Source organism: Arachis ipaensis, chromosome B1, assembly GCF_059453495.1.
Source record: "Arachis ipaensis isolate K30076 ecotype BB chromosome B1, ASM5945349v1, whole genome shotgun sequence".
Taxonomy (NCBI): Eukaryota; Viridiplantae; Streptophyta; class Magnoliopsida; order Fabales; family Fabaceae; genus Arachis; species Arachis ipaensis.
The window spans coordinates 60,713,205-60,723,588 of NC_142436.1; the positions used below are offsets into that span (position 1 = coordinate 60,713,205).

At 41.2% G+C, this 10,384-nt stretch overlaps 1 non-coding gene across 1 annotated transcript; it reads right to left on the minus strand.

Annotated features, from left to right (window-relative positions):
* Positions 1-2,850: 2,850 nt before the first annotated feature.
* LOC148576757 (small nucleolar RNA R71) lies at positions 2,851-2,957 on the minus strand. The gene has a single exon (XR_015903369.1). It is a non-coding gene; the product is annotated as a small nucleolar RNA R71 (small nucleolar RNA).
* Positions 2,958-10,384: the final 7,427 nt, after the last annotated feature.

The following is a 10,384-nucleotide window of genomic DNA, read 5'->3' on the forward strand; positions in this document are numbered from 1 at the left end:
AAATTGCAGAAATTAAAGAGAATGGGTAAGATCTGTGATGCCAGGGCATTTTGGCCAGTTTCACTGACATTTTCTTTACTGTTTTAAAGGTAGTTTCATGCATTTTCTTAGAAAATAAGCTAGTTTTGGGTAGACATTCACTTACATCTTGATTCAAGCACACATTGTGCACTTTATATGATTTCATGAGAATTTTGCATAAGCCACGTTAACTCCCACGTTAACTTAGTTAACGTTAACTTAGTTAACGTGGAAACTAACGTGGAGAGAGCAATTAATAGCCAACGTTAGTGAAACTTACCTTTATCACTAACGTTGGGGTGAACCACCAAGAGCCACCATGAGCAACGTTAACTCCCACGTTAACTTAGTTAACGTGGAAGCTAACGTGGATAAAGAGATGATGAGCCAACGTTAGTGACACTCACCTTTGTCACTAACGTTGGAGATGGCTAGCATGACTACGTTAGAAGCCACGTTAACTTAGTTAACGTGGACTCTAACGTGGGAAATAGGGGCACATTGGAATGTTAGTGACAAAGGTAAGTGTCACTAACTTTCTCGAAGAATTGGCACTGCTACGTTAGAAGCCACGTTAACCTAGTTAACGTGGACTCTAACGTAGGAACAAGGGAGGACTCTCCACGTTATTGGGAAAGGTAAGTCCCAATAACGTGTGCGAAGGACCAAGAGGCAACGTTAGTGGTCACGTTAGTGCCACTAACGTTGAAGTCAACGTGATCATATTTGGGTTAGGAACGTTAGTGAAAAAGGTGATTGTCACTAACGTTCTCGAACCCACACTTTCACTTAACGTTGACACCATTAACGTCCTGAGTCAAAGTCCCTGCATACCTCACCTTTTCTCTCTGCAAGCAAAGCTAAGGCCAATGAAAAGGATAACTGCTTCAAACTCAAGACTCAGAGGCCCATACCCAAGACTTGAAGAGCCAACTAGAAGATGAGAAGAGTAGTATATATAGGAGTAGCTTTGAATTAGTTAGAGAGGGGGAAACTTTAGGGAGCCTTTGGCATAGAACTACTCTCTGTATTTTACTTTCTCTGCACTTCTAGTTTTACTTTCATCATGTATTCTCCATCTTGGTTTTCATTTTCCAGAGCTATGAACAACTAAACCCCTTTCATTGGGTTAGGAAGCTCTGTTGTAATTTAATGGATCAATATTAGTTTTCATTCTCCTTCTTTTATCTTTTCTCTTGATTTTACTAGAAAGCTTTCGATCTTCATCCAATTGGGTAGTTATCTTGGAAAATAAGCTATTCATACTTGGATCTCTTCTGAACCTTGAAAGAGGAATGAAGAGATCATGCTAGAAATGCTTTCTCATGTTGGACCAAATTGGGTTTGGATGGATATGTGACTATAATCCTACCAACACTTGATTTGGGAAATTCATGTGGTATAATCAGTGACCATACTTCATCTCTTCTCATGAGCAATTGACCAAGGAATTGGCTATTGATCAAGATTTGAGAGATTGAATTACCAAGAAATTAGAATTCGATCACTTAAAATTGCCAAGGAGATCAATGAATGCATTGATTGAGGAAGAGATGAAAATGAACTTGATCCGGAGAATGCAACATCTCCTGAGCCCAATGAACTCCCCATTTCTGATCTTACCCATTCTCTTTAATTTCTGCCATTTACTTTTATGAGCAATTACCCCATTCCCGTTTAAGATTCTACAATTTACTTTCCGCCATTTACATTCAGCTCTTCATTTCTAGCATTTACTGTTTTCGCTATTTACTTTCCCGCAATTTAATTTTCTGCAAATCTCAAATCAAATTCTGGTTCGCTCAACTAGAACATTCCTCTAATTAAAGTTGCTTGATCAATCAATCTCTGTGGGATTCGACCTCACTCTATTGTGAGTTTTTACTTGACGACAAATTCGGTACACTTGCCAAAGAAAATTTGTTGAGAGACAAGTTTTGTGCGTATCAAGTTTATGGCGCCGTTGCCGGGGATTGATTTTGAATCAACAAGGATTAAATTGGAGGATCACTAGATTGAGCATTTTTCTTTTGTTTGATTTAAATTTCTGTTGAGTTAATTCGCTTTCAGTTTTAGTTAATTTCTTCCCATCCCCCTAATTTTTCGTTTATTTTTTTAGTTATTTACAATTCAATTCACTAACCCAATAACTGTTTGATATATTGCATCACTCACACTAACAGCATTTCTAACAAGAATAGTCTCTGCATCTATTTTCCTTGCTTGTACCTTGTTGGTTGTATGACAGGGAGGAGAAGCGGTGCTTCAACTTCCTTTGATTTTGAACCTGAGAGGACCTTCCTTAGATTAAGGAGGGAAGCAAGAGGAAAAAGAGTAGTGGGTGCTGAGGAAGAGGAAGAGTACTTTGAACTAGACATGGAGGAGAATATGGAGAACATTCATGAAGAAGAGGCTCACAACCATGGCAGAGAAGGTCTAGCAAATCATGCTGGGCAAGAGAGAAGAGTTCTAGGCTCCTACATCAACCCAAACCCAGGAAACTGTGGGAGTAGCATTCAAAAGCCAACCATACATGCCAACAACTTTGAACTAAAACCACAGCTCATCACCCTTGTTCAGAACAACTGTTCATTCGGAGGAGACATCCAAGAAGACCCCAATCAACATCTAACCACCTTCCTGAGGATATGCGATACTGTGAAGTCTAATGGTGTTCATCCTGACACCTATAGACTACTTTTGTTCCCTTTCTCACTCAAGGATAAGGCATCTAAATGGATGGAATCCTTCCCTAAGGAGAGTTTGACAACCTGGGAAGATGTGGTGAACAAATTTTTAGCCAGATTCTATCCTCCTCAAAGAATCAACAGGCTGAGAGCTGAGGTTCAAACTTTCAGGCAGCAGGATGGTGAGACTCTATATGAAGCATGGGAGAGGTTTAAGGACCTAACAAGGAGGTGTCCACCAGATATGTTCAATGAATGGGTGCAGCTACACATTTTCTATGAAGGCCTTTCCTATGAATCAAAGAAGGCAGTAGACCACTCATCCGGGGGATCTCTGAACAAGAAGAAGACCATTGAGGAGGCCATAGATGTCATTGAAACTGTAGCAGAGAATGAATACTTCTATGCCTCCAAAAGAGGGAACACTAGAGGAGTGATGGAGCTAAACAATGTGGATGCACTGCTGGCCCAAAACAAGCTCATAACCAAGCAGTTGGCTGACCTCACCAAGAAGATGGAGAGGAACCAAGTAGCAGCAATTACCACCTCATTAACAACCCAAGAGGGAGTGAATGCAGAGGCAGAGAGTGAGCAGGAGCAAGCCAACTACATTGGGAATTCACCTAGACAAAATCATGACCCATACTCTAAGACCTACAACCCTGGATGGAGGAACCACCCAAACTTTGGATGGGGGAATCAACAAGATCAAAGCCAAGATCAGAGACGTCACAACCCCAACAACAATGCAGCTCACCAACAATTCACACAAAGAACATATCAACACCACCATAACAACACCTCTCCACATCTATATCAAAACCAAAATAACACTCCTCATCCTTCTACCTCCAATCCCAACCTACCATCATTTGATGACAGACTCTCAAGGATTGAAAACCTGCCTGAAGGCATATGCAAAGAGATTCAAGACAACAAGGTGTTCAAGGAGGAAGTGCGAGCAAATTTTAAGAACCAGGGAGACACCATCAAGAGGTTGGAATCTCAAGTGGGGTATCTCTCTGAGCAGATTCCCAAACCTATAGATGGATTCACAAGTGACACAGAGAAAAATTCGAGAGGTGAAACAAAGAAAGTAAGATGGGAAGATTGCAAGATGGTCAATACAAGTGATAAGGAGACTGAGGACAAGCCAAACAGGCCGCCAGAACAACCTGGAGATACCTCAGCAGAGAAGAAGGAAAAAGATCACCAAGAACCAAAAATCTCACAACAGGAGCTACTGAGACTCTATGCACCCTTTCTCCAACTACTCAATGGTGCTGTGGAGAAGAGAATATATTCAAGATTTCTTGACTTGTTTGCATTTCTGCATGTAAACATACCATTCATCAAGACCATCCAACAAATGCCTGCATACATCAAGTATATGAAGGAACTGCTTCCCAAGAAAATCTCACTCAAGGGAGGCCAAACTATAGTGATGAACAAGGAGTGCAGCGCCCTCATTCAACCAGAGTTGCCTACAGAAAGAAAGGACCCATGGAGCTTTCACATCCCCTGTGCCATAGGAGAAACAATGTTTGATAAAGCACTCTGCGATTTAGGAGCAAGCATCAACTTAATGCCCTTATCCCTTATGAAGAGGCTGCAGATCAATGAGATAATACCCACAGATGTAGTCATCAGGCTGGCCGACAAAACTCAAAAACAAGCAATAGGAGTGGTGGAAAACGTGTTGATAAAGGTTGGAAAATAATTTTTTCCCACAGACTTTGTCATATTGGACATGGAAGAGAGTCACACTCACCCAATCATATTGGGAAGACCATTCCTAGCTACAGCCAGAGCACTCATAGATGTGGAGCGAGGGGAGCTAATCTTGAGGATCCATGATGAACAGCTCACCTTCACTGTTTTCAAACACTCACAAGAAACAGATCAAGAGAACAAGGAACCAAGGAAGGATCACAGTGAGATACTGAAGGAAGAAACAAGCACTGAAGCACAACCAGCACATCTGGGAACTCCCTTGATTGATGAACAAGGCAAACAGCAACTGCCACAGCTCAAAGAAAATCAGGAGGAACCTAAACCACCAGAATCATATGAGACCAGTAACCACATTTCCTTAGAGGAGGAGGTCACAAAGAGTAAGACAACATCACAAGGAACAAAGAAGAAGGTACCAAGGAGGTGGAGGAACAAGAAAATCCCTACCGAGGACTTCTCTCCAGGGGATAAAGTGATCTTAGCTTACTTCCCAGATATCCCCCTGATCTCCCCACTGTACCATCTCAGTTACCTAAGGTCTTCACTATCAACAGAGTTTTCTCCTTGGAACATGTAGAGATCATTGATACAACCACTGGATATAGGTCTACTGCCAGGGGAGAAGACTTGAAGCATTATCAACCTCCCTGATGAAGGAGAAACGTCAAGCTAGTGACGCTAAAGAAGCACTTCATGGGAGGCAACCCATGTTTTATATGCTTTTAGAAAATAGTGAATAAGTCAATATTCATGAATTCTAACCCAAACTTGACAAACACTTGGTGAAATCCTTATTATGCAATATATAGTGAAGAATAAGTGGTGTTCAAAGCATGCCAAGAAAGCATGAATGCAATTCAGAGCATGCTAGTCTTGGAGCCTTGAACAAAACTTTTTCATCACAGTGCTACAAACTAAGTTTGGTGTCACCCAAGGTGCCACCAATGTGCATATAAGGATACACAGTTAGTTAGTTGATGACAAGTCATGTGAACCCATTTTAGCTAGTCTTTTTCTTTAGTTTTCATTAGAATTATGCACTTTCTTGAGCTACAAGCAAGCTAATTGAGTAGAATTTCATGTTTCCCTTGATTGAACCAACCATATGTGAATTCATGCCATCTCATGAGGTTTTGAGCTATAATTGTTGCATATTGTGGAAGATTGAATACCTCATGATTTTGAGCAAAGCTTTGATGAGTTTGGTTGATTCATGATAGGTGAGGAAAGCTTGGAGAAAGGTTGAAGCAAAGAGGAATGGCTAGAAGTGAAGAGAGGACAATGGAATAAATGAAAATTGAACCGGGTTGCATGAAGTTAGCCCCAACGTTAGCCCCCTAACTTGGAGGCTAACGTTGGGCATGTGAATCACTCCTTGGAAGTAGCCAACGTTAGCTCCAACGTTAGCCCCCTAACTTGGAGGCTAACGTTGGAATTTGAGAAGTTTCTCCCTGGGCCACCAACGTTTGCGCCAACGTTAGCCCCCTAACTTGGAGGCTAACGTTGGCACTTAAATCACAAAGGGGGAAGGCCAACGTTTGCGCCAACGTTAGCCCCCTAACTTGGAGGCTAACGTTGGCGCCACTCACACCAAGCATTGCCAACGTTAGGGTCAAAGTTAGACCCCTAACGTTGGCGCCAACGTCCACACCAGAAGGATGTGGTTTGCTGATATGAAAAGTTAGGGTCAAAGTTAGACCCCTAACTTTGACCCTAACGTTGGAGACCATCTTTGGCCAACTTCATTTCCGGTTCAATTGGTTCACTTCGGTTCTTCTTCAATCTTCAAAGAGCAATCAACCAAGGCCTCTTTCAACCCAATTCCACCAAGGACAAAGGCCCAACTCAAGGCTTGAAGATCATTTTGGAAAGTGTATAAATAGGATAGAATTCAATTTATTTGGGAAGCTTTCCTTTTAGAATTTTCATAATAGTTTTCGGAGAGCTTTTGAACTTGAGTGAACTTTAATTTCTTTGTTTCCATTGCTTTTAATTTTCATTTTACTTTTGTCTTGGATCTTGGATTGGAGAATTGAAGAAATTCTGTTTCAATCTCAATCTTAGATCTCTCTGTTTCTTTACTGTTAATTGAATTAGCATTTCCGTTTCTGTTACTTGATCTTCATCTCTTTTCTTTGCAATTTACATCTTCCTTGCAATTGTTCTTGTTGGATCTAGGAAGGCATTGAGATCTAGACTTGGTTTTCTAGTCTCTGGGTCCTGAGATCTAAATTCTCATTTCAATTCTCTGTTTAATGCTTTCATTGTTCATTTACTTTGCTGTTATAAGATCCGGTTCAATCCCAATTCCCTTGTCCTCTTCTGTTTGATGCAATTTAATTTTTCCTTGTTTAAATTCTGCAAATCCATATCCCAATCCCCTTTACTTTTCAAGCAATTTACATTTCTTGCACTTTAAGATTCTGCAATTTACATTTCTTGCACTTTAAGTTTCTGTCATTTAATTTCTTGTCCTTTAAGTTTCAGCAATTTACTTTCCCGCTCTCTTTAATTTCATGCAATTTACATTCTGCAAATCACAAATCACCCAACCAACACTTGATTCGCTTGACTAAATCAACCACTAAACTAAAATTGCTCAATCCTTCAATCCCTGTGGGATCGACCTCACTCCCGTGAGTTTTTATTACTTGATACGACCCGGTACACTTGCCGGTTAGTTTTGGGTGTTTTGGGAGAGATTCGTTTCTCACCAAAATATCTCATCAAGTTTTTGGCGCCGTTGCCGGGGATTGATTAGATTGACAATGATTAAGTGAGGTGGTGATCTAGATCGAGCACTTTTTCTTTATCTTTCTTTAACCTTTGATTAACCCACTAACTGTTTGAATTTTTGCTTAAGCTAACTAAAACTTCATTCTAGCAGTAGATTGAAGTATCACTGGTTTGTGTGCTCTTATGTTCTGCTTGTATGTCAGGTACACGAAGAGCCATACCCAATTTTCATGAACAAGACGAAAGAACTCTCAGGAGGTTAAGAAGAGCCGAAAGAGGGAAAAGTATTGTTGGAGAAGAAGAATCTGAGGAAGAATACCACGAGATGGAAGGAGATACATCTAATCCAGGAGAAGGAGTTAATAATCCACCACAACAGAGGAGAGTATTGGCTTCCTATACTTTTGCAAATGCTAGACATTGTGGAAGCAGCATTCTCACCCCTAATGTCAATGCAAATAACTTTGAACTGAAGCCACAACTCATCACATTGGTCCAGAACAACTGCTCATTTGGAGGAGGACCATTGGAGGATCCAAATCAACATCTATCTACCTTCTTGAGGATCTGTGACACTGTCAAATCCAATGGTGTGAATCCTGAAACTTACAAGCTTCTGCTGTTCCCGTTCTCATTAAGGGACAAGGCTGCACAATGGCTTGAAACTTTTCCCCAAGCAAGTATCACTAGTTGGGATGACTTGGTGACTAAATTTCTAGCCAAATTCTATCCACCCCAGAGAGTCATCAGGCTGAAAACTGAGGTGCAGACATTCACACAATTAGATGCTGAATCCTTGTATGAAGCATGGGAGAGGTACAAAGCCTTAATCAGAAAGTGCCCTCCAGAGATGTTCAATGAATGGGACGTGCTGCAAAATTTCTATGAAGGCTTGACATTGAAATCTCAGGAGGCATTAGATCATTCTGCTGGAGGTTCACTACAACTAATGAAAACTGCTGAGGAAGCTCAGAATCTTGTGGACATGGTGGCCAACAATCAATATTTCTTTGCTCATCAAAGAAGCCGCCAACCATCACAAAGAAGAGGAGTTATGGAACTAGAAGGAGTGGACTCAATCCTAGCTCAAAACAAGATGATGCAGCAGCAAATTCAACAACAATTTGAGCAAATGGCCAAGAGGATTGATAGTCTCCAAGTTGCAGCAGTCAACACTAGCCAACCATCAACCACATGGGGACAGAGTGAAGAGACTCAAGAGGAGCAACAGCAAGAACAAGTCCAGTACATGCACAACCAAAATTCTGGGCTAAATGAAGTATATGGTGACACTTACAACCCTTCTTGGAAGAACCACCCAAACCTTAGGTGGGGAGACAATCACAACCAAAATCAACAACCATGGCAGAGAAACTCAAACCAAAACACTTTAAGAAACAATCAAAACTACAACCAGCAGCAAACTAACCAAAACCCCTACAGAAAACCTCAAAACAACTACTCCAACCCCAACCATTACCAATCTAATAACCAACCCACTAACCAAAATGCCTACCATCCACCATCCACATCTCCCAACCCACCACAAGCATCACCTGAATCTCAAAGACTCACCAACTTGGAAACCTTGATAGACAAAATGTGGAAACATCAAGAAATGACAACCAAGAACCATGAAGCCTCCATGAAGAGCCTAGAGAGGCAAATTGGGCAAATCTCCAAACAGATTTCTGTTGAGAGATCTTCAAGCTCACTGCCGAGTGACACAATCCCAAATCCTAAGGAAGAATGCAAGGCAATACAATTGAGGAGTGGAAGAGTCTTGGTGAAAAATGAAGAAGCAACCAAGAAGCCAAAGGAAAGTGACAAGAAACAAGCCGAAGAAGAGAAAGTCAATGACAAGAAGGAGACAGCAAGCAAGCCAACTCAGAATCAAGCTCAAGAAAAAGAAGATCAGCCACAAAAATCAAGAAAGGGAAAGGAAGTAATTGACGAGCCAACTGAGGACCAAAGGCAGGGAAATAACTTCACTCCTCCCTTGCCATATCCTCAAAGGTTTAACAAGGAAACTAAGGACCAACACTTCCCAAAATTTCTTGAAATCTTCAAGAAGTTAGAGATCAATATTCCCTTAACTGAAGCACTTGAGCAAATGCCCCTGTACGCAAAGTTCTTGAAGGAACTTATCAACAAGAAGAGGAGTTGGCAAGTTAATGAAACTATACTGCTCACTGAGGAATGCAGAGCACTAATCCAGAAGGGACTTCCTCCCAAACTTGAGGACCCTGGGAGTTTCTTTCTACCCTGCGCCATTGGCAGTATGACTATCAAGAAGGCGATGTGTGACTTGGGAGCTAGTATCAATCTGATACCTGCCTCTCTAGTGAAAAAGTTAGGCATAAAAAAGGTAAAACCAGTGCAGATGTCTCTAGAATTGGTGGACAAATCAGTGATATGCCCCAGTGGTATAATTGAGAACCTTCTAGTCAAGGTAGATAGATTCATCTTCCCTGCAGATTTTGTGATCCTGGATTCGAATCAGGATGAGGGCGACTCCATTATACTGGGAAGACCGTTCTTAGCCACTGCTAGGGCCATCATAGACATAGAGCAAGGAGAATTAACCCTCAGGATGCATAATGAAAGTATCACTCTGAGTGTACTACCAGAAACACAGAACAGTAATGAAAAGAAGGATGGTACAGAAACAGACAAGGAGAATCTACAGTGGAGGGAGGAAATCAACAAGACAAACAACAACTGCCCTCCCAAGCAAGAGATAGATGATACAGCAGGCCAAAAAGAGAAAGAGACTGTGCAAAGTAATGAAGAAGCTCAAGGGAACATTGTAGTATTGGCAACTAAGAAAAGGAGTTTCAATAGGGAGCCTGTTTTCAAAGAAGAAGAATTAACAAGAGGAAGGAAGAAAAACAAAAACAGAATCAAAAAGGGGTGGAAGAACAAAAAAATTCCAACAGAAGGGCTCTCCAAAGGTGACAAAGTGCAGTTAGTCTATCAACAACTGGGAACAAACCAACAGACTAACGATTACTATACTGTGAGCAAAATATTATCACTAGAACATGCTGAGATAGAGCACCAAGGAACAAAGAAGAAGCTCACGATCAGAGGGGACAAGTTGAGGCACTACAGTCATCAACCGCCATAAAAGAAAGCTTCAATGTCAAGCTAGTGACAATAAAAGAGCGCTCCATGGGAGGCAACCCATGCTTTAAGATTCTTGT